Raw genomic sequence first — 26,618 nt, 5'->3', positions numbered from 1 at the left:
TCTTTTGAGTATGGGAAAGCTAATGATTTGCTTAAGTTGATTTTATAACCTGCCACTTTGCTGAAGTTGTTTATCAGCTGTAGGAGTTCTCTGGTAGAGGGTTTTTTGGGGGGGTCATTTAAGTATACTATCATATCATCTGCAAATGGTGATAGTTTGACTTCTTCCTTTGCAATTTGTATCCCTTTGACTTGATCTTCGACAAAGGAGCTGAAAACATCCAGTGGAAAAAAAGATAGCCTTTTCAACAAATGGTGCTGCTTCAACTGGAGGTCAGCATGCAGAAGAATGCGAATTGATCCATCTTTATCTCCTTGTACTAAGGTCAACTCCAGGTGGATCAAGGACCTCCACATAAAACAAGACACACTGAAACTAATAGAAAAGAAACTGGGAAAGACCGTTGAGGACGTGGGCACAGGGGAAAAGTTTCTTAACAGAACACCAATAACTTACTCTCTAAGATCAAGAATTGACAAATGGGAACTCATAAAATTACAAAGTTTCTGTAAGGCAAAGGACACCATCAAAAGGACAAATGGGCAACCAACAAATTGGGAAAAGATCTTCACCAACCCTACATCTGACAGAGGGCTAATATCCAATATATACAAAGAACTCAAGAAGTTAGACCCCAGAAAACCAAATAACCCTATTAAAAAATGGGGTACAGAGCTAAACAAAGAATTTTCACCTGAAGAACTTCAGATGGCTGAGAAGCATCTTAAAAAAATGTTTAACATCATTAGTCATTAGGGAAATGAAAATCAAAACAACCCTGAGATTTCACCTCACACCTGTCAGAATGGCCAACATCAAAAACTCAGGAGACAGGAGGTTTTGGCGAGGATGTGGAACACTCCTCCACTGCTGGTGGGATTGCAAGCTGGCACAACCGCTCTAGAAATCAGTCTGGCGGTTCCTCAGAAAACTGGGCTCATTACTTCTGGAGGACCCTGCTATACCACGCCTGGCCATATACCCAGAGGATTCCCTGGCATGCAATAACGACACTTGCTTCACTATGTTCATAGCAGCCCTGTTTGTAATAGCCAGAAGCTGGAAAGAACCCAGGTATCCCTCAATGGAGGAATGGATACAAAAAATGTGGTATATTTACACAATGGAGTACGATTCAGCCATCAGAAACAATGAATTCATGAAATTCTTAGACAAATGGATGGAGCTGGAGATCATACTAAGTGAGGCAACCCAGACTCAAAAGATCAATCATGGCATGCACTCAATGATAAACGGATATTAGCCTAGAAACTTGGATTACCCAAGTCATAATCCACATATCAAATGATGTCCAAGAAGAAGAAAGGAGTGGCCCCTGGTTCTGGAAAGGCTCAGTGCAGCAGTATAGGGCAATATCAGAACAGGGAAGATGGAAGGGGGGATGGGGAACAGGGGGGAGGTAAGAGGGTTTATGGGACTTTAGGGGAGTGGGGAGCAAGGAAAGGGGAAATCATTTGAAATGTAAATAAAAAATATATCGAGGAGATCGGGCGGCGGCGGCAGCAGCGGCAGCAGTGGCTGCTCCAGCTGAAGGGCCATCAGCAGTGGAACCAAGGCGTCACAGGGACCAGTTAGGCCCTGCGCCCACGACCACTGACCTTCGCTGACCAGCCGGGCAGCAAGCAGCTGCAGTTGTGCGGCGCCTTTCCTGCACGGAGGCCACTTCAGAACTCGGCCTCCCACCAGTCAGGAGAGGAGCGGATATCCATCTTGGTTTCGTACTCCAGGAATCGGACAGACTGAGGTACACAAACATAATCCGAGGCCAACACCGCGGTGATCTGAGCCCGACGGGCGTTGGCCTGCACCCAGGCCCTGGGCGGGTCGGGGGGCCATCGGGGTGCCAACCCAACCAGGAGGTTTTTTGCCCAGGCCTGCGAGCACGCCGCCGCCATTTTGCCTGCAGGACAACAGACAGCTCAGGCAGGCAGACCTGTAACAGGCATAGCCTAAGGCTAACAAAGCGGGGGTCCAGGCCCCAAAAGGCACAGGACTGACCCCAAGAACTGGGCGGCTTGGCTTGGTGGGCCATCTGTGAGTCAACCCGCCCAGGTGATTGTTAGCAAAACAGACTCTCCCGGCTTTCAGGGAGCGCGGGCTCGCACGCCCGCCATCCTAGTCACCTGGCAAACCCAATTAACAGTCATAGCCCTAGGGGAACTTTGCTCGGACCTTGGCCTCCCAGGCTTTTGCCTGGACTCAGGGACTGGGCGGCCAGGCTAACCTTGTGTGCGACAGCCCGGTTGGCAGATCGGCTGCCCAGCGGAGTGAGCAGGACACAGGGGAGGTCACAGTAGCATACACCATCGGCACTCCCTGGGAGTGCACACGGGCTCCATCTGCTCCACAGACACAATCTGGGGCAAGGCCTCAGGCAGAAGCCCTTAGCTCTACTCTCTCCGCTTCCGAATCCAGATCAGTCTGGGCGGCAGCATTACATCTCCAAGTCCTGCAAGTGGCTAGCTGGGCTTCCGGGCGGCCAGCTGGGAGAAGTCAGTGTGCTCCAGTGAATCCAGCGGGCCCCAGCGGGAGCCTTCGGGTGCCTGCTTTGGGATCGGAACAGCCTGGGCAGCAGCACACTGTCTACAAGCAGTGCAGGAGGTAAGCTGTGCACCAGAGGCCAACTGGGAAGGGGCAGCTTGCACTGGTGAGTCCAGCACTGACAAGATAAACTAACACCAGTGAGATCTAGATGGCAAAAGGCAAACGCAGGAACGTCACTAACAGAAATCAAGGCAATATGGCAACATCTGAACCCAATTCTCCTCTACCAACATGTCCTGGATACCCCATCACACCAGTAAAACAAGATTTGGATTTAAAATCACTGGTCATGATGCTGGTACAGGAACACATGAAGGTCATACATAAAGAAATTCAGGAGAAAATGGATCAAAAGTTAGAAGCCCTTGCAAGGGAAACACAAAAATCATTGAAAGAAATCCAGGAGAATACAAAAGCCAACAAGGAAGAAATGCAAAAAACACTTAAAGAAATACAGGAGAACTTTGGTCAACAGGCTGAGGTCATGAAAGACGAAACACAAAAATCTCTTAAAGAAATACAGGAGAACTTTGGTCAACAGGTTGAGGTCATGAAAGACGAAACACAAAAATCTCTTAAAGAATTACAGGAAAACACAAACATGCAAGTGAAGGAGCTAAGCAAAACCATCCAGGATCTAAAATCAGAAGTAGAAACAACTAAGAAAACTCAAAGGGAGACAACTTTGGAGATAGAAAGCCTTGGGAAGAAATCAGGGGTCAGAGATGCAAATATCAGCAACAGAATACAAGAGATAGAAGAAAGAATCTCAGATGCTGAAGATTCCATAGAAACCATGGACTCAACAGTTAAAGAAAATGCAAAATGCAAAAAGCTTGTAACCCAAAATATCCAGGAAATCCAGGACACAATGAGAAGACCAAACCTAAGGATTATAGGCATAGATGAGAGTGAAGATTTACAACTTAAAGGGCCAGCAAACATCTTCAATAAAATTATGGAAGAAAACTTCCCTAACCTAAAGAGAGAGATGCCCATGAATATACAAGAAGCCTACAGAACTCCAAACAGACTGGACCAGAACAGAAATAGTTCCCGTCACATAATAATCAAAACACCAAATGTTCTAAACAAAGAAAGAATTCTAAAGGCAGTAAGAGAAAAAGGCCAAGTAACATATAAAGGAAGACCTATCAGAATCACAGCAGACTTTTCACCTGAGACTATGAAGGCTAGAAGGTCCTGGGCAGATCTCATGCAGACTCTAAGAGAACACAAATGCCAACCAAAACTACTATATCCAGCAAAACTCTCAATCACCATAGATGGAGAAACTAAGATATTTCATGACAAAACCAAGTTTACCCAATATCTATCCACAAACTCGGCCCTAAAAAGGATAATAGGAGGACAACACCAATACAAGGAGGGAAACTTCACCCTGGAAAAAGCAAGATAGTAACCTTTCATCAAACCCAAAAGAAGTTAAGCATTCAAATTTAAAAAATAACGTCAAAAATGATAGGAAGTAACAATCACTATTCCTTAATATCTCTTAACATCAATGGACTTAATGCCCCAATAAAAAGACACAGACTAACTGAATGGATATGTAAACAGGACCCTACATTTTGCTGCTTACAGGAAACACACCTCAGGGTCAAAGACAAACACTACCTTAGAGTAAAAGGCTGGAAGACAATTTTACAAGCAAATGATCTCAGGAAACAAGCTGGAGTAGCCATTTTAATATCAGATAAAATTGACTTTCAACCCAAAGTCATCAAAAGAGACCCTGAGGGACACTTCTTGCTGGTCAAAGGAAAAATACAAAAAGAAGAACTGTCAATCCTGAACATCTATGCCCCAAATGCAAGGGCACCCTCTTTCGTAAAAGAAACTTTATTAAAACTAAAAGCACACATTGCACCTAACACAATAATTGTGGGTGACTTCAACACTGCACTTTCCTCAATGGACCGATCAGGAAAACAGAAACTAAACAGGGACACAATGAAACTAATTGAAGCTTTGGACCAATTAGATTTAACAGATATATATAGAACATTCTATCCTAAAACAAAAGAATATACCTTTTTCTCAGCACCTCATGGTACCTTCTCCAAAATCGACCATATAATTGGTCACAAGACAGACCTCAACAAATATAAGAAGATCGAACTAATCCCATGCCTCCTATCTGATCACTATGGAGTAAAAGTGGTCTTCAATAGCAACAGAAACAACAGAAAGCCCACATACACGTGGAAACTGAACAATACTCTACTCAATGATACCTTGGTCAAGGAAGAAATAAAGAAAGAAATTAAAGACTTTTTAGAACACAATGAAAATGAAAACACAACATACCCAAATCTATGGGACACAATGAAAGCAGTGCTAAGAGGAAAACTCATAGCCCTGAGTGCCTCCAAAAAGAAAATGGAGAGAGCATACATTACAAGCTTAATGACACACCTGACAGCCCTGGAACAAAAAGAAGCTATTTCGCCCAGGAGGAGTAGAAGGCAGGAAATCATCAAACTCAGGGCCGAAATCAATCAAGTAGAAACAAAGAGAACCATACAAAAAATCAACAATACCAGGAGCTGGTTCTTTGAGAAAATCAACAAGATAGATAAACCCTTAGCCAGAATGACCAAAGGGCACAGAGAAAGTATCCAAATTAACAAACTTAGAAATGAAAAGGGAGATATAACAACGGAAACTGAGGAAATCCAAAAAATCATCAGATCCTACTACAAGAGCCTATACTCAACACAACTGGAGAATCTGGAGGAAATGGACAATTTCCTTGACAGATACCAAATACCAAAATTAAATCAGGACCAACTAGACCATCTAAACAGTCCCATAATGCCTAAAGGAATAGAAGGAGTCATAGAAAGTCTTCCAACCAAAAAAAGCACAGGACCAGATGGCTTCAGTGCAGAATTCTACCAGACCTTCAAAGAAGAGTTAACACCAATACTCTTCAAACTATTCCACAAAATAGAAACAGAAGGAACACTACCCAATTCCTTCTACGAAGCCACAATTACGCTGATACCAAAGCCACACAAAGATCCAACAAAGAAAGAGAACTTCAGACCAATTTCCCTTATGAACATCGATGCAAAAATACTCAATAAAATTCTTGCCAACCGAATCCAAGAACACATCAAAACGATCATCCACCATGATCAAGTAGCCTTTATCCCGGGGATGCAGGGTTGGCTCAATATACGGAAATCCATCAATACAATCCACTACATAAACAAACTCAAAGAACAAAACCACATGGTCATTTCATTGGATGCTGAAAAAGCATTTGACAAAATTCAGCATTCCTTCATGCTTAAAGTCTTGGAGAGAACAGGAATTCAAGGCTCATACCTAAACATAGTAAAAGCAATATACAGCAAACCGGTAGCCAGCATCAAACTAAATGGAGAGAAACTTGAAGCAATCCCACTGAAATCAGGGACCAGACAAGGCTGCCCCCTTTCTCCTTATCTTTTCAATATTGTACTTGAGGTACTAGCTCGGGCAATTCGACAACATAAGGAGGTCAAAGGGATACAAATTGGAAAGGAGGAAGTCAAACTATCATTATTTGCAGACGACATGATCGTCTACCTAAGTGACCCAAAGAACTCCACTAGAGAGCTCCTACAGCTGATAAACAACTTCAGCAAAGTGGCAGGTTATAAAGTCAACTCAAGCAAATCAGTGGCCTTCCTATACTCAAAGGATAAGCAGGCTGAGAAAGAAATAAGGGAAATGACCCCCTTCACAATAGCCACAAACAGTATAAAGTATCTTGGGGTGACTCTTACCAAACATGTGAAAGATCTGTATGACAAGAACTTCAAGACTCTGAAGAAGGAAATGGAAGAAGACCTCAAAAAATGGGAAAACCTCCCATGCTCATGGATCGGTAGAATCAATATAGTTAAAATGGCCATTTTGCCTAAAGCACTATACAGATTCAATGCAATACCCATCAAAATCCCAACTCAATTCTTCACAGAGTTAGAAAGAGCAATTATCAAATTCATCTGGAACAACAAAAAACCCAGGATAGCTAAAACTATTCTCAGCAACAAAAGGAAATCTGGAGGAATCAGTATCCCTGACCTCAAGCAATACTACAGAGCAATAGTGTTAAAAACTGCATGGTATAGGTACAGTGACAAGCAGGAGGATCAATGGAACAGGATTGAAGATCCAGAAATGAACCCACACACCTATGGCCACTTGATCCTCGACAAAGAGGCTGAAAACATCCAATGGAAAAAAGATAGCCTTTTCAACAAATGGTGCTGGTTCAACTGGAGGTCAGCATGCAGAAGAATGCGAATTGATCCATCCTTGTCTCCTTGTACTAAGCTCAAATCCAAATGGATCAAGGACCTCCACATAAAGCCAGACACTCTGAAGCTAATAGAAAAAAAACTGGGGAAGACCCTTGAGGACATCGGTACAGGGAGAAAGTTTCTGAACAGAACACCAATAGCGTATGCTCTAAGAGCAAGAATTGACAAATGGGACCTCATAAAATTACAAAGTTTCTGTAAGGCAAAGGACACCATCAAGAAGACAAATCGGCAACCAACAAATTGGGAAAAGATCTTCACCAATCCTACATCAGAAAGAGGGCTAATATCCAATATATATAAAGAACTCAAGAAGTTAGACTCCAGAAAACCAAACAACCCTATTAAAAAATGGGGTACAGAGTTAAACAAAGAATTCTCACCTGAAGAACTTCAGATGGCGGAGAAGCATCTTAAAAAATGCTCAACTTCATTAGTCATTAGGGAAATGCAAATCAAAACAACCCTAAGATTTCATCTTACACCAGTCAGAATGGCTAAGATTAAAAATTCAGGAGACAGCAGGTGTTGGAGAGGGTGTGGAGAAAGAGGAACACTCCTCCACTGCTGGTGGGGTTGCAAATTGGTACAACCACTCTGGAAATCAGTCTGGCGGTTCCTCCGAAAACTGGGCACCTTACTTCCAGAAGATCCTGCTATACCACTCCTGGGCATATACCCAGAAGACTCCCCACCATGTAATAAGGATACATGTTCTACTATGTTCATAGCAGCCCTATTTGTAATTGCCAGATGCTGGAAAAACCCAGGTATCCCTCAACAGAAGAGTGGATGCAAAAAATGTGGTATATCTACACAATGGAGTACTATTCAGCCATTAGAAACAATGAATTCATGAATTTCTTAGGCAAATGGATGGAGCTAGAGAATATCATACTAAGTGAGGTAACCCAGACTCAAAAGGTGAATCATGGTATGCACTCACTAATAAGTGGATATTAACCTAGAAAACTGGAATACCCAAAACATAATCCACACATCAAATGAGGTACAAGAAGAAAGGAGGAGTGGCCCCTGGTTCTGGAAAGACTCAGTGAAACAGTATTCAGCAAAACCAGAACGGGGAAGTGGGAAGGGGTGTGTGGGAGGACAGGGGAAGAGAAGGGGGCTTGCGGGACTTTCGGGGAGTGGGGGGCTAGAAAAGGGGAAATCATTTGAAATGTAAATAAATTATATCAAATAATAAAAAAAAATTACTAAAAAAATCGAATAAAAAAAGAAATAATAAGACATGTAAATAAAAATATATCGAATAAAAAAAATAGAAAGCAACGTGTAACCTTTTAGTGCTTGGTTAGAGTCACACTAAGGTATGTAATATTATTTGTGATTATTGTGAATGGTGCCATTTCCTTAATTTCTTTCTCAGTTTGTTTATCCTTTGAATAGAGGTAGGCTAATGATGTATCTGAGTTATTATATTCAACCACTTTGCTGAAGTGGCTTATCAGCTTTAGAAGTTCTCTGCTGGAATATTTGGAGTAGCTTAAGTATATGATCATATCATCTACAAATAGTGATATTTCGATTTCTTCCTTTCTTATTTGTATAGCATTGACCTCTTTTTGTTGTCTAACTGCTCTGGATAGGACATCAAGTGATATATTGAAAAGATAGGGACAGACTGGGTAGCCTTGTCTGGTCTCCAATTTTATTGGGATGCCTTCAAGTTTCTCTCCATTTAGTTTAATGTCAACTAATGGTTTGCTGTATATTATTACTTCTACTATGTTTAGATGTGGGAATTGAATTCCTGATCTTTTCAAGACTTTTATCATGAAGGGATGCTGCATTTTGTCTAAAGCTTTTTCAGCATCTAATGAAATGACCATGTGTTTTTTTTTCTTTGAGTTTGTTTATGCAGTGGATTACATTGATGGTTTTCTGTATATTGAACCATCCCTGCATCCCTGTTTTGAAGCCTACTTCATGGTGGTGAATTATTGTTTTGATGCATTATTGGATTTGGCTGGCCAGAATTTTATTGAGTATTTTTGCATCAATGTTCATAGGGAAATTGGTCTGAAATTATCTTTACATGTTTAGTCTTTGGTTTAGGTATAAGCATTATTGTGGCTTCATTGAATGATTTGGGTAGTGTTCCTTGTGTTTCTCGCTTGTGGAAGAGCTTGGATAGTATTGGTATTAGGTCTTCTTTGAAGATCCGATAGAATTCTCCACTAAACCTGTCTGGTCCTGGGCTTTTTTAGTTTGGGAGACTATTAATGACTGCTTCAATTTCTTTAGGACTTATGAGAATATTTAGATGGTTTATCTGATCCAGTTTTAATACTGGCAATTGGTATGTGTCTAGAAATTGTCCATTTTGTCCAGATTTCCCAATTTTGTTGAATATACTCTTGTAGTAGATTCTGATGACGTTTTGAACTTGCACAGTTTCTGTTGTTATGTCTCCCTTTTCATTTCTGATTTATTAATTTGGGTAGTGCCTCTGTGCCCTCTGGTTTGTCTGGCTAAGAGTTTAGTGACCTTGTTGATTTTCTCAAATTACCAGCTCCATGTTTTGTTGATTCTTTGTATAGTTCTTTTTGTTTCTATTTGTTTGATTTCTGCCCTGAGTTTGATTATTTCCTGCTGTCTACTCTGCTTGGGCGTATTTGCTTCTTCTTTTATTTTTCTAGAGCTTTCAGGTTTATTGTCAAGCTGCTGCTTTAAGCCCTCTCCATTTTCTTTTTGGAGGTACTTTGATCTCTGAATTTTTCTCTTAGCACTGCTTTCATTGCTTTCCGTAAGTTTTGGTATAATGGGTTTTCATTTTCATTAAATTCTAAAAGGTCTTTAATTTCTTTCTTTATTTCTCCTTTGACCAAGCTATCCTTGGGAAGAGCATTGTTCAAAGTCCACGTGCATGTGTGTTTTCCATTGTTTTTATTTGAACCTAAGACCAGTTTTAGGCCTTGGTAATCTGATAAGGTGCATGGAACAATTTCATTATTTCTGTATCTGTTTTGGCCTGTTTTGTGACCAATTATATGGTCAATTTTGGTGAAGATACCATGAGGTGAAGAGAAGAAGGTATAATCTTTTGCTTTAGGATGAAATGTTCTATAAATATCTGTTAGATCTATTTGGTCCATAACTTGATTTAGTTTCACTATGTCTCTGTTTAGTCTCTGTTTAGTTTCACTATGTCTTAGTTTAGTTTCACTATGTCTCATTTAGTCAAAAATGATTTCATGATTTGTCCATTGTTGAGAGTGGGGTGTTGAAGTCTCCCACTATTATTGTGTGGGGTGCAATGTGTTCTTTGAGCTTTATTAAAGTTTCATTTTTGAATGTGGGTGCCCTTGCATTTGGAGCATAGATGTTCAGAATTGAGAGTTCATCTTGGTAGATTTTTCCTTTGACCAGTATGAAGTGTACCTCCATATCTTTTTTGACAACTTTTGGTCAAAAGTTGATTTTATCCAATTTAAGAATAGCCAGTCCAGCTTGTTTCTTTGGACCATTTGTTTGAAAATTGTTTTCCAAGCTTTGACTCTGAAGTAGTGTCTTTCTATGTACCTGAGATCAGTTTTTTGTGTGCAGCAATATGTTGGGCCTATTTACATATCCAGTCTGTTATTCTATGTATTTTTATTGGGGACTTGAATGCATTGATGCTAATAGATGTTAAGGACAAGTGATTGTTACTTCCTATTAATTTCATTGTTAAAGATGGAATTTTGTTTGTGTGGCTATCTTCTTTTGGGTTTGTTGAAAGATCACTTTATTGTTTTTTCTAGGGTGTAGTTTCCCTCCTTTTTTGGTATTTTCCACCCCTTATCCTTGGCAGTACTGGGTTTGTGGAAAGATATTGTATAAATTTGGTTTTGTCATGGAATGTCTCATTTTCTCCATGTACAGTTATTGAGAGTTTTGCTGGTTATAGTAACCTGGGCTGACATTCATGTTCTCTTAGGGTCTGTATGACATCTGCCCAGTATCTTCTAGCTTTCATTGTCTCTGGTGAAAAGTCTGGTTTAATTCTGATAGGTCTGCCTTTATAAGTTATAAGGGAAAAACCCTTATTGCTTTTAATATTTATTCTTCGTTTAGTTCATTTGGTGTTTTTATTATGTGCCAGGAGGACTTTCTGTTCTGGTTCAGTCTCTTTCGAGTTCTGTAGGCTTATTGCATGTTCATGGGCATTTATTTCTTTAGGTTAGAGAAGTTTTCTTCTATAATTTTGTTGAAGAGATTTACTGATCCTTTAAGTTGTAAATCTTCACTCTCTTCTATACTTATAATCCTTAAGTTTGGTCTTCTCATTGTATCCTAGATTACCTGTATGTTTTGGGTTACAAGCTTTTTGCATTGTACATTTTCTTTGACTATTTAATCAATGTTTTCTATGGTATCTTAAGCACCCAAGATTCTTCTATCTCTTGCATTCTATTCTTGATGCTTACATCTGACTCCTGATTTCTTTCCAAGGTCTTCCATCTCCAGAGTTATATCCCTTTGTGATTTCTTTATTGTTTCTACCTCTGTTTTTAGATCCTAGATGGTTTTGTTCTGTTCCTTCACTTGTCCTTGATTGTGTTTTCCTGAAGTTCTTTAAGGGATTTTTGTGTTCATCTTTAAGGGCTTCTACCTGTTGACCCCTGTTTTCTTTTGTTTCTTTAAGGAATTTTTGTGTTTCATCTTTAATGGCTTCTACCTGTTGACTCATGTTATCTTGCATTTCTTTAAGGGATTTTTGTGTTTCTTCTTTATGGACTACTACCTGTTCTCTTGTATTTCTTTAAGTGGGTTATTTTTGTCCTTCTTGAAGTTCTCTATCAGCATCATGAGATATGATTTTAAATCCAGCCCTTGTTTTTCTGGTGTGCTGGAGTATCCAGGGTTTACTGTTGTGGGAGAATTGGGTTCTGATGGTGCCATGTTGCCTTGGTTTCTGCTGGTAATGTTCTTGTTTACCTTTTGTAATCTGGTTATCTCTGGAGTTAGCTGGTTTTGCTGTCTTGGACTGTGGCTTATCTGTCCTGCAAGCTTGTGTATCTGTACTCCTGGGATTCCTATTCTCTCTGTGCACGCAGGTATGTAGGCACTCCTGGGAGACCAGCTCTCCTGTGGTGATGTTTGTGTATGTAGCTCTGTGGCTCGGGATTTGCTCTGTGCTCTCAGGCCTCTCCAGAGTCCTGGAAGGCTACCTATCTCCCTGCTCCATCTGGATATGGTGCATTGTGCTCCTATGCCTCTCCATGCTCCAAATGCCCTGAGTGCAGCTGGTTCTCTAGGATGTATCAGGAAATGGTGTCTTCATTGTGGTAGAACTGGCAAGAGTCTGCCCCAGCAGAAAGGAAAGGAGGGGGAAGGGGCAGAAGGAACAGAAAGGAAGTGGTATTTAAGAAGGCAGGGGTTTTGGTAGAGAGTCCTTCCAGACTCCCCAGCAGCAGCTCTGGAACTCCAGAGGTGTGTGTGTGTGTGTGGGGGGGGGCGGGGGGAGGTTCTTACCAAATGCCCTGAGTGCAGCTGTTTCTCTAGGATGTATCAAGAAATGGTGTCTTCACTGTGGCAGAGCTGGCAAGAGTCTGCCCCAGCAGAAAAGCATTTATTTACATTTCAAATATTGTCTACTTTACTAGTTTCCTGACAACAAACCCCTTATCCTATACCCTTTTCCCCTGCTTCTATGAGGGTGCTTTTCCACCCAACTACCACATCACTGTCCTAGCATTCTTCTACACTGATGCATCTTGCTTTCACATGACCAAGGGACTTTCCTTCCATTGATGCGAGATAAGGCCATCCTCTGCTATATATGCAGCTGCAGCCATGGGTCCGTCCCCATGTGTACTCTTTGGTTGGTAGTTTAGTCTTTGGGATCTCTTGGGGATCTGGTTCGTCAATATTGTTCTTCCTATTGGGTTGTAAACCCCTTAGGCTCCTACAAGAAAATTTTCAGTCTTTCACATGCTGTTTTACTTCTTGAATATGATGACTATTCCAGACTATTTGACTATTCATTTATGTTCTTAAATCTATGTAGTATTTTTGTACATTTCTCTTTTGTGGCTATTTCCTATAGAATGACATTAGATAGAGAATCTTTATTGATTAAGGTCATTAAAAATTACTTTATACTTTATTTTCTCCACATGATATGAATCACAGCCTCTGTCTTCAATCTGTCTGATTCTTTATCTATTGTAAATTGTATTACAAAATTATTTTATTTTATTTTATTTTATTTATTCTTTGTTTACATTCCAAATTCTTTCCCCTTTCCTGGTTTCCCCCTCCACATATGTCCCATAAGCCCTCTTCCCTCTACCCATTCTCCAATCAATACCCCTCCCTTTTCTCTGTCCTGTACAACCCTACAATGCTGGATCAAGCCTTTCCAGGATCAGGCCCTCTGCTTCCTTCTTCATGGGAATCATTTGATATGCTATTTGTGTCTTGAATATTCAGAGCTTCTGGGCTAATTAATATCCACTTATCAGTGATTTCATTCCATGTATATTCTGTTGTGATTGGGTTACCTCACTTAGGATGATATTTTCCAGTTCCAACCATTAGCCTAAAAATTTCATGAATTCATTGTTTTTAATTGCTGAGTAGTATTCCATTGTGTAAATATACCACATTTTCTGTATCCATTCCTCCACTGAGGGACACCTGGGTTCTTTAACTTCTGACTATTATAAATAAGGCTGCTATGAATATAGTGGAGCAGGACACTGTCAAAAGGACAAAACGCCAACCAATAAACTGGGTAAAGATCTTCACCAACCATACATCTGACAGAGGGATAGTATCCACTATATACAAAGAACTCAAGAAGTTAGACCCCAGGGAACCAAATAACCCTATTAAAAAATGGGGTACAGAGCTAAACAAAACATTTTCACCTGAAGAAATTTGGATGGCCAAGAAGCACCTTAAGAAATGTTCAACATCATTAGTAATTAGGGAAATGCAAATAAAAACAACCCTGAGATTTCACCTCACACCAGTCAGAATGGCAAAGGTTAAAAACTCAGGAGACTGCAGGTGCTGGCCAAGATGCGGAGAAAGAGGAACACTCCTCCACTGCTGGTGATATTGTAAGATGGTACAACCACTCTGGAAAACGGTCTGCCGGTTCTTCAGAAAATGGGCATGACACTTCTGGAGGACCCTGCTATACCACTCTGGGCATATACTCAGAGGATTCCCTGGCATGCAATATTACAAAATTCTTAACTAATGATTTTTGGTTTCTATTGTTTACCTTATACCCATTAATTTATTTTTTTAACTCATGATTACAAATTTGAATTATTAACTTGAAGTTTTCTAAAATATTTACTCCTGAACTACTCATACTTATTCTGTCTTCCTTTTTAATAATCACATTACAGAATATTTTGGTCTTGTCTCATTTTTTTTGCAAAAAAAAAAACAGTTCAGAGTATTTAATAAGCTTATTAGTTTTATCTACCGAAAGGAAAATGTCATATTTAAAATTTTTAACTATCATTTTGTAGATGCTTCCTTGTAATGATGATTCAATTTATTATACTTACCATTGCATCATTGATCTTCATATGGGCCATTTCCTGTTATTGGTAGATTATTTTATTTTGTGTGTGTGTGTGTGTGTGTGTATGTTTTTTCTTTTGGTTTTATAATAGCAACTAATTAGATTCCTTTAAGTATGACTTGAAAAATTGTTTCTGTGTATGGTGGCATGTGTATATATCTAGTACATGGCAGGGTGAACTAGATATATTTTTATAACTGTGAAGGCATCATGAGCTACATGATAAATCATAGGACACTTTTGCTAACATGACATGATGCTCTGTCACAGAAAGATAAAGAAGTTCCAAAATGATCTTGCATGTTTCAGCTGCAGACCTAGCATCAAGTATTTACCTGAGAGATCTAGATTTACTTTAGTAATAGATAGTGCTTGACAACAACACAAGAACATGAAATATAACTTTCTTTTATTTGGATGCAATAGATTTTTCAGAGGAGAATGTTAAGAACTACTTATATTTTATTAAAATAAACACGAGAAAGCAGCAGAGAAAGAGATTCCCTGTGGCCATATTTGCTGCCTGCTGGGACAGAAAAGGGTCACTAGGTACTGTATCACCCCGAGCTTTAGATTTCTGGGGGGTGCAAACTGCCAGGGGTCTGCCTGCGCCAAAGAACTGAGCACATAGGCGGTTTGTCTGCCAGTCCGCTGGGCATGGGGGCCTGTGTCCTGCCCGGAGAGCAGCAGAAGAGATTCTCCACGGCCATATTCACTCCCAGCCAGGACAGAAAAGTATCACTAGGTACTGTATCACCCTGAGCTTTAGATCTCTAGGGGTGCGAATCACCAGGGGTCTGCCTGCACTCAGAAACTGAGCACATAGGCGGGGTACATCTACAAGCCAGTAGGTCGCGGGCCTGTGTCCTATGTGAGAATCAACAGAGGGAGTGACCCCCACCACACCATCATTGCCCCATAACAGAGCAGTCAGAGAACACCTGGTTCACCTTGACAACCCAAGTATAATATTGCTTGAGGCAAGACTGAGCAGGGATCCAAAGGCACAAAAGAGGAAGGCAGCATATCAGTAATCTGTGCCAGAGGAAACCCAGCCATCCAGTGTTGTACAAATAACCTTAAAGATCCACAGTAGGTTGAAGCACCAGCCAGTGACAATAAGACCATCTAACACCAGGGATAACTAGATGGCTAAAGGCAAACGTAGGAGCGTTACTAACAGACACCAAGGCATTATGCAACATCTGAACCCAATTCCCCAACAATAGCAAGTCCTGGATACCCCAACACACAAGAAAAACAAGAGTTGGATTTAAAAGCACTGGTAAGGATGCTATTAGAGGAACACTTGAAGGACACAAATAAATCTCATAAAGAAATTCAGGAGAAAAGTGATCAAAAGCTAGAAGCCCTTAACATGGGAAACACAAAAATCACTTAATGAAATTCAGGAGAATATGGGTCAGAAGTTAGTAACCAATAAGGAGGAAATGCAAAAATCACTTAAAAAAATACAGGAGAAGTTTGATCAACAGGCAGAAGTTAATAAAGAGGAAACACAAAAATCTCTTAAAGAATTAGAGGAAAACACAAACAAGCAAATGACAGAACTGAGCAAAAACTTCCAGGATCTAAAAACATACGTAGAAACATCTAAGAAAGCACAAAGGGAGACAACTTTGGAGATAGAAAACCTTGGGAAGAAATCAGGGACCAAAGATGCAAATATCAACAACAGAATACAAGAGATAGAAGAAAGAATCTCAGATGCCGAAGATACCATAGCAAACATGGACTCAACAGTCAAAGAAAATGCAAAATGCAAAAAGCTTGTAACCCAAAACATCCAGGAAATCCAGGACACAATGAGAAAGCTAAATCTAAGGATTATAGGCATTGATGAGAGTGAAGATTTACAACTTAAAGGGCCAGCAAATATCTTCAACAAAATTATGGAAGATAGCTTCCCTAACCTAAAGAGAGAGATGCCCATGAATATACAAGAAGCCTACAGAACTCCAAACAGACTGGACCAGAACAGAAATACCTCCTGTCACATAATAATCAAAACCCCAAATGTACTAAACAAAGAAAGAATACTTAGGGCAGTAAGAGAAAAAGGGCAAGTAACATATAAAGGAAGACCTATCAGAATTACACCAGACTTCTCACCAGAGACCATGAAAGCTAGAAGATCCTGGGCAGAGCTCATGCAGACTCTAAAAGAACACAAATGCCAGTCAAGACTACTATACCCAGCGAAACTCTCAATCACTATTGATGGAGAAACCAAGATATTCCATAACAAAACCAAATCTACACAATATCTTTTCACAAACCCAGCCCTACAAAGGATAATAGGGGGGAAACACCATTACAACGAGGGAAACTATACCCTGGGAAAAGCAGGATATTAAGCTTCTTTCATCAAACCCAAAAGAAGATAACCACACAAGTATAAAATTAAAATCAAAAATGATAGGAAACAATAACCACTACTCCTTGATATCTCTTAACATCAATGGACTCAATTCCCCAATAAAAAGACATAGACTAACAGACCGGTAACGTAAACAGGACCCTACATTTTGCTGCATACAGGAAACATACCTCAGTGTCAAAGGCAAAACCTACCTTAGAGTAAAAGGCTGGAAGACAATTCTACAAGCAAATGGTCCCAGGAAACAAGCTGGAGTTGCCATTCTAATATCAGATAAAATTGACTTTCAACCTAATATCATCAAAAGAGACATGGAAGGTCACTTCTTGATGGTCAAAGGAAAAATTCAACAAGAAGAACTCTCAATCCTGAACATCTATGCTCCAAATACAAGGGCACCCTCATTCATAAAAGAAACTTTATTAAATCTCAAAGCACATATTATACCTAACATAGTTATTGTGGGTGACTTCAACACTCTACTCTCACCAATGGACCGATCAGGAAAATTGATACTAAACAGTGAGACAGTGAAACTAATTGAAGCTTTGGACCAATTAGACTTAACAGATATATATATAGAACTTTTCATCCCAAAGCAAAAGAATATACCTTTTTCTCAGAACTTCATGGTACATTCTCCAAAATCAATCATATAGTTGGTCACAGGACAGATCTCAACAAATATAAGAAGATTGTAATAATCCCATGCCACCTATCAGATCACTATGGAGTAAAAGTGGTCTTTAATAACAATAAAAACAACAGAAAGCCCACGTACACATGGAAACTGAACAATACTCTACTCAATGATACCTTGGTCAAGGAAGAAATTAAGAAATCAAAGATTTTTTAGAATTTAACAAAAATGAAGGCACAACATACAGAAATCTATGGGACACAATGAAAGCAGTGCTAAGAGGAAAACTCATAGCTTTGAGTGCCTCCAAAAAGAAATTTGAGAGATCATACACTAGAAGATTAACGGAACAACTGAAAGCCCTGGAACAAAAAGAAGCTAATTCACCCAGGAGGAGAAGAAGACAGGAAATCTTCAAACTCAGGGCTGAAATCAATCATGTAGAAACAAAGAGAACCCTACAAAAAAAATCAACAAAACCAAAAGCTGGTTCTTTGAAAAAATCAACAAGATAGATAAACCCTTAGACAGAGTAACCAAAGAGCACAGGGAAAGTATCCAAATTAAGAAAATTAGAAATGAAAAGGGAGATATTACAACAGAAACCGAGGAAATTCAAAAAATCATCAGTTCCTACTACAAAAGCCTGTACTCAACACAACTGGAGAATCTGGAGGAAATGGACATTTTTTTTAGACATATACCAAATACCAAAATTAAACCAGGATCAAATAGATCATCTAAACAGACCCATAACCCCTAAAGAAATAGAAGGGGTCATAGATAGCCTTACCACCAAAAAAAGCACAGGACCAGATGGTTTCAGTGCAGAATTCTATCAGACCTTCAAAGGACACTTAACACCAATACTCTTCAAACTATTCCACCAAGTAGATACAGAAGGAACACTACCCAACTCCTTCTATGACACCACTATTATGCTGTTACCAAAACCACACAAAGATCCAACTAAGAAAGAAAATTTCAGACCAATTTCCATTATGAATATTGATGCAAAAATACTCAATAAAATTCTTGCCAACTGAATCCAAGAACACATCAAAACGATCATCCACCATGATCAAGTAGGCTTCATCCTAGGGATGCAGGGATGGTTCAATATAAGGAAATCCATAAATGCAATCCACTACATAAACAAACTCAAAGAAAAAAATCCACATGATCATTTCATTAGATGCTGAAAAAGCATTTGATAAAATTCAGCATCCTTTCATGCTAAAAGTCTTGGAAAGGACAGGAATTCAAGGCCCATATCTAAACATAGTAAAAGTAATATACAGCAAACCAGTAGCCAACATCAAACTTAATAGAGAGAAACTTGAAGCAATTCCACTAAAATCAGGGACTTAACAAGGCTGCCCCCTCTCTCCATATCTTTTCAATATAGTTCTTGAAGTCCTAGCTAGAGCAATTAGACAACATAAGGAAATCAAAGGGATACAAATTGGAAAGGAAAAAGTCAAACTATCACTATTTGCAGATGATATGATAGTATACTTAAGTGACCCAAAAAACTACTAGAGAACTCCTACAGCTGATAAACAACTGCAGCAAAGTGGCTGACTAAAATATCAATTCAAGAAAATCAGTAGCCTTTATATACTCAAAGGATAAGCAGACTGAGAAAGAAATTAGGGAAATGACACCCTTCACAATAGCCACAAACAGCATAAAGTATATTGGGGTGACTATAACCAAACAAGTGAAAGACCTATATGACAAGAACTTCAGATCTCTGAAGAAGGAAATCGAAGATCTCAGAAAATGGAAAAATCTTCCAGGCTCGTGGATTGGCAGGATTAATATAGTTAAAATGGCCATCTTGCCAAAGGCAATCTACAGATTCAATGCTATCCCCATAAAAATCCCAACCCAGTTCTTCATAGAGCTAGAAAGAGCAATTCTCAAATTCATGTGGAATAACAAAAAACCCAGGAGAGCTAAAACTATTCTCAACAGTAAAAGAACTTCAGGGGGATTCAGTATCCCAGACCTCAAACTTTACTACAGAGCAATAGTGATAAAAAAACTGCATAGTATTGGTACAATATCAGGCAAGCGGATCAATGGAATAGGATTGAAGACCCAGAAATGAACCAACACACCTATGGTCACTTGATCTTTGACAAAGGAGCTGAAAGCATCCAGTGGAAAAAAAGATAGTCTTTTCAACAAATGGTGCTGGTTCAATTGGAGGTCAGCATGCAGAAGAATGTGAATCAAACTATTCTTATCTCCATGTACTAAGCTCAACTCCAAATGGATGAAGGACCTCCACATAAAACCTGACACACTGAAACTAATAGAAATGAAACTGCGGAAGACCCTTGAGGACATGGGCACAGGGGAAAAGTTCCTGAATAGAACAACAATAGCTTACGCTCTAAGATCAAGAATTGACAAATGGGACCTCATAAAACTACAAAGTTTCTGTAAGGCAAAGAACACTGTCAAAAGGACAAAATGTCAACCAACAGATTGGGAAAGGATATTCACCAACCCTAAATCTGACAGAGGGCTAATATCTAATATATACAAAGAACTCAAGAAGGTAGAACCCAGAGAACCAAATAACCCCATTAAAAAGTGGGGTATGGAGCTAAACAAAGAATTTTCACATGAAGAACTTTGGAGGGCTGAGAAACATCTTAAAAAATGTTCAACATCATTAATCATTAGGGAAATGCAATTCAAAACAACCCTGAGATTTCACCTCACACCAGTCAGAATGGCTAATGTCAAAAACTCAGGAGACAGCAGGTGTTGGTGAGGATGTGGAAAAAGAGGAACACTCCTCCACTGCTTGTGGGATTGCAAGATGGTGCAACCACTTTGGAAATCAGTCTGACGGTTCCTCAGAAAACTGGGCATGACACTTCCTGAGGACCCTGCTATACCACTCCTGGGCATATACCCAGAGGATTCTTCAGCATGCAATAAGGACACATGCTCCACTATGTTCATAGAAGCCCTATTTGTATTAGCCAGAAGCTGAAAAGAACCCAGGTGTCCCTCAGTGGAGGAATGGATACAAAAAATGTGGTATATTTACACAATGGAGTACTATTCAGCCATTAGAAACAATGAATTCATGAAATTCTTAGACAAATGGATGGAGCTGGAGAACATCAAACTAAGTGAGGTAACATAGTCTCAAAGATCAATCATGGTATGCCCTCACTAAGTGGATATTAGCCTAGAAACTTTGAATACCCAAGACATAATCCACATATTAAATGAGGTCTAAAAAGAATGGAGGTGTGGCCCCTGGTTCTGGAAAGACTCAATGCAACAGTATAGGGTAATACCAGTACAGGGAAGTGGGAAGGAGTAGATGGAGGAACAGGGGGAGGGAAGAGGGCTTATGGGACTTGCAGGGAGTGAGGACCCAGAAAAGGAGAAATCATTTGAAATGTAAATAAAAAATATATCAATAAAGAAAAAAATCACAAAAATGGAAAAAATAAAATAAAATAAACACAATTTACTATTGTATCTATAATTGAAATTAAATAAAAATTGTTTAATGATATATATTTTCATTATTTTAATATACTTACTCTCTGCTTTATTAAAATTAGTGCTTTTTAAAAAGCAAAACTACTATTACCAATTTATAGATAGTTGAACTTTACATGATTTCTGTTTAATGAATTGTTCATTTCATTGATATTATATTGCTTAAATGAATATCATTAAACAAAGTAATTTTAATATAACTTGATTTTTTTTTAGAGATTGCATAGCACTTTGTATTTTACTTTTAAAATTAATTCTTTGTCAGTTTCATAAAATAATCATACATATCCCTTTTCCCCCAAATCCCGTTATTTACTCTTCCAATCCCCCCTGGAAATTTTAAGGTTTTTGTTTTCTTTTTTTTTAGATTTATCTATTTATTATATGTGAGTACACTGTAGCTGTCTTCAGACCCTCTAGAGGAGGATGTCAGATCTCATTACAGATGGTTGTGAGCTACTATGTGGTAGCTGGGATTTGAACTCAGGCCCTTCGGAAGAACCATCAGTGCTCTTAACCACTGAGCTATCTCTCTAGCCCAAGTTTTTTGTTTTCATATTTTATTTTAAATTGTTTGCCCTTGTATATGATTGTATAATGTTCTTTTCTTATGTGTGCATGTGGCAATGAGCATCTGAAGGCATGCAATTCCTTGGTGTTTGTCGACCATGAACTGCCTGACATTTTGTTCTTTAAAGTGAACTCAGGTTTTCTGGAAAGTCAGAAATCATCCTTAAGTCCTGAGCCATCTTTGCAGGATGTGGATCCATTTTTACATTGATTTAATTCTGCAGTTTGTGTGTGTGTGTGTGTATGTGTGTGTGTGTGTGTGTTTGTGTGTGTTTGTGTGTGCATGTGTGTGTTTGTACATGTGAGTGTGTGTGCATGTACATGCATGTACATGTATGTGTCTGTGCTTGCCCACAGAGATTGAAGTGTGTGAAGCTGTATATGCATATGTACATACGTTTGTGAATGTCCACACCTCTGGAGATACTCATCTTGGTTTCAACAACAGTATCTCTTGCTCACTGTTAGACTAGGCTATTTGGCCAGTGGGCCCAGAGCTTAGTTTACATTCATAGGCCTCATATACCATTAAGTTCAACTTTTCCATATAGATTATGAGAGTTGTATTCAGGTAGTTGTACTCGTTTGGATAGTATCTTCGTAGTACTAAAGATTTTAGTTTCAATTATGCAAAACACTTTTATTCTCAAATCAAAGCTATAAAATAACATATTTAGAACACTAGTTCATATCCTCCTTGCTGAAGAAGAAAACAATTTAATCATTTAAAATGCCTTATTATAATTTTTTGAAGTTACAGTTATATGTAATATATGTATCTCTGCTTTAGTTAAAATTAGTGTTTTATAGAAATACTCTTGCAATTTACTAACATCAGCTGATCTATTTTTGTAAATTGCTCCAGTTTAGTATTTGAAAAAAATGACCCATTTGTTTTGTAGTTGTTTACAATTCCATGTAATAAACTTAAGCATAAAATATTTACTGATTGTCTTTTCATCATTAATTCATATTTTTCATTTACTAGTTTAGTACTTGATGTGATATCTCAACGCTTTTAGTCTCATGGCTGATTGTTCTGTATATTTGATAAGAGAGCTCTTGGATTGAAGTCTGACTTCTACATTAAAGAATAATTAGATGCTATTTCTCTGCCATTGCCATGAAATTGTGCTTTTTTTGTTTCACTAACAATATAATTAGAAAAGTTTTCCTATAGGTCATCCTTATCTTATATTATTAAACATAGAAATGATGTATCTTATAGGCCAGAGATGATATTTAAGTATAATCTTAACATGCATGTATTTTAACATGAGAGAATTTGAAGATTTTCTTGTAAATATGGATTTTGTCTTACATATAAACTCATGTTTTGCCCAACCTTCTAATATATTGTTGAGATCATAAAATTTACTAATATATAATAATGGTTGATTTTTAAATATTAAAGTTACTATGTTTGTGTTATTAGTTTTCTCATTTATCTTATTTTTAGGTAGTTTAATATGACATTAAAACTAATTCTCTATATGTATATTTATTTACTAGAAAACTTTATTACACCGATGAATTATAAATATATTATCTCATTTTAAAAATATATTTACAGATTTAAAACAAATTCACAAATTGAGTTCATTAAGAAATTATTTTGTGTTATGACAAGTTGATCCAACAACATTTTTTGTATTATCCCAGTTATTCCCCCAATTTATAAATAGCTTCTTTATTTTACCACTGACTTGGTCATAGGCAAATCTTTTTATGTATTAAATATACCTGTGGGTATCTGTACAATTTTTCCACTTATGAAGGCATAATTTCTAACATTTTATTATCTTAATTTTTATTTCTATTAATTCATTCAAATCAAAATTCATTCAGCTGTGTTGTTTGTTATGCAGAATAAGTGCTGTTTAACTTTAGCCTGCTTCCATGAAAATTCTTGGAAAGATATAGAATTGGGAGAATCACTTGTTATTTTTTAAATTTATGAGCTCCTTTACTTTTTTTCTTGACTTTTAAAATTCCTCAGTAGGATAGAATGAATATGCTCCTGGGAGAGTATACATACAAATATAAAGACTTTCACATAATTCTACCCATTTCCACTGTAACTACCGTGCCCTAAAGCAACATTTTCTAAGATATTGGAATATATCATGTCCCTGAAGTAATTTATGTAATACCAATATTTAACTAAGTCAAAACTCTTGGCTACATTAACATAGATTTGTATGGATAATATAATACTATTTAAAGTTCACTGAAAGGTGAATATGTCACAGGACTATGATGCCTTACTTCACTTTAGTAATTGCATACTTCTCAAAACTTACCAAAAATAAGTCCCATAATCATGTTTAGTAAAGTTTAGGTGGAACTGAACCATTATCTTTTGACATTATGATAGTAGAAAATGATACATGTATATAAGCTTTATAATTTCTGTTAAGATGGTCAAAGGCTGAAAAACTTTCAATTCTGTTCTAAAACCAATTGTAGTACCACAAGTTTTTAAATGTGTTGAAGAAAAATAATACCGGATAGTTCAGGATTGATGCCATATCTGATGAGACAATAATAGATTATGGTTTGTTATAGTAGTAGTAGAAAAATTATATGGTTACCAGGAAGAAATATCACTCATGAATCTTAGTATCAGGCATACAAAATCTTATCATTGAGGACATTTTTAGTTAGGTGGTTAGTAATTATTTTATTATGTTTTTATAGAGAATGAGCAAAGTAAATTTTTCTTTAATATAAAATAGTTTAACTTGTATCTTTTATCATCTCAAACAAAAAAGTATCCAGGAGTCTCAGTTATGCACAAAGAATATCATAACAATACCCTTAATTATGCTAAAAATTAGTGAAAAGCTATTTTGAATTAATGCTATTAATTTTAAATCATTATAAAAATAAAAGCTATGATTATATAGAAAAAATTGAGGCAATATTAGAACACTCTTAAACAATTACTAACTGAGGTAAAATGGAATTTTATTCTTCACATAAAGACTGTTAAATAATGTAATAGATTCCTTTGCTCATTTTCTCAATCTCAATGCTACAGGAGATCTAGGACTTCATCCATTGCCTCAGGCGTCTCATGGCAGTTTTCATCTCTGTGTTCCTCAGTGTGTATATAATGGGATTCAAGAGAGGAGTAACCACAGAATAAAACACAGCAAGGAATTTATCTAATGACTTGATGGGAAAGGGCCAGGCATAAATGAAGATGCAAGGTCCAAAAAACAGAAGAACTACTGTGATATGAGCAGTCAGTGTAGACAGAGCCTTAGATGACCTATCAGAGGGGCGGCGCTGGATTGTTATTAGAATGATACCATAGGAGATGATTAACAAAACAAAAGAACACACAGTAAGCACACCGCTGTTTGCAATGACCATGATGTCTAACTTATATGTGTCTGCACAGGCAAGTTTGAGTACTCTTGGAAGGTCACAATAAAAACTGTCAACCTTATTGGGACCACAAAAGGGCAAGTTCACTGCAAAGGCCAATTGGCTCACTGAGTGTAGGAAGCCAATTCCCCATGCAGTAGCCACAATACCAACACATACATTACCACGCATAATTATAGTGTAATGAAAGGGTTTACAAATTGCTATATATCTGTCAAATGCCATGGCTATGAGAGTCACCAGCTCAGTTCCCCCAAAGAAGTGAAGGAGAAATATCTGTGCAAAACAGCCATGGACTGAGATGACTTTGTGTTTGCTGAAAAAATCAGTAATCATCTTCGGTGCTGTGACAGAAGACAGACACAGATCGATGAATGAGAGGTTGGCCAACAGAAAGTACATAGGAGAATGGAGGTGGGAATCATAGGTCACAGTCATAACAATAAGAAGGTTTCCAAACACAATGCCTACATAGAAAACAAAAAAGAACACAAACAGAAAGATCTGAAGTTCTCGAGAGTCGGAGAGTCCAACAAAAATAAATTCTTTCACCACAGAGTTATTTGCTTCCCTTGTTGATTCATTCCAGATGAATGTTTCTGCACTTGCCTTGGAGAAGACAATAAAATCTATGTCAGAGTAGTTATATGCAAATTTAGCCTCTGTTCACTCATTAAGGTCTTGCTATGATCTATTGAATAAAACTCCCAAGCTAAAAATGAACACTAATAATTTAAATCTCATTTCTTCCTTGCCTGTCTTGTTCTTCAGTTAGCCAAGACTTGCAACTTCTCCATGGGTTTGGACTTGATCCTAAGGCAATGTTACAGGTTGTGCTGCTTGCTCTGTACTCCCTTACTAGACTTACTTCATTCATCTCTGAATGTTAAGAACCCTAAGATGTACAGAACAGTCCTTACATTTCAAATGTTTAAGTGCTTAGGAGAAAAAGAATTTTACCAAATGAAATAAAATTTACAAAATATAAATGGCAAATCTAAGTAAAAATATAGAATTAAAAATATTACATGATACAGAACACATATATAACATAAAAGGAAGAGGTAGATATGATGAGTAATATCTTATGAGAAATAAGAGGATATAAAGAAATGTCCTTGTAGAATTGTTATTATGTGTTTATAAATGTATTTACTCATAACCTATTTTACTTACAAACTATTTCTATGTCTCCATTATTCCAGATGTTTTTCTTTAGCCCTTTCCAGTTAAGTATCAAAAAACTGTATAAAAAGTCCTATGAAGAACTAGTGATTCTATTTTTTGGAGAAGATCTAATCATAAAATAATTCATTAAACTCTTTAAGTTTGTGTCTCTTTAATTCAGCAAAAATATTATCATTGAACAAGGATAACACTTAAGGATAGGAGATATATTTTGGTGTGGTTAGTCATGAAAGCATTTCTTTAGAAAATGCATACTATGCAAAAAAGTTGTTTTGAGTTTTAATTTATTTTAAAACATTGAAATAATTTGAGAAGTAAATTTCCAGGACATATGTTCCTGAGAAATATGCCTAGAATGAAGATGGCTCAAGGGTTCTTTTTTTTTTTCCTGAGACATGGTTTCTCTGTGTAGTCTTGGCTGTC

General features: G+C 37.9%; 1 pseudogene; it reads right to left on the bottom strand.

The window, feature by feature from the left end:
• Window positions 1–24,602: 24,602 nt before the first annotated feature.
• On the bottom strand, window positions 24,603–25,884 carry LOC127684882 (olfactory receptor 4F4-like; annotated as a pseudogene).
• Between the last annotated feature and the right edge of the window lie 734 nt (window positions 25,885–26,618).

The sequence above is a fragment of the Apodemus sylvaticus genome, chromosome 5, assembly GCF_947179515.1.
Source record: "Apodemus sylvaticus chromosome 5, mApoSyl1.1, whole genome shotgun sequence".
Taxonomy (NCBI): domain Eukaryota; kingdom Metazoa; phylum Chordata; class Mammalia; order Rodentia; family Muridae; genus Apodemus; species Apodemus sylvaticus.
This window is presented reverse-complemented; position numbering and strand designations above follow the sequence as displayed.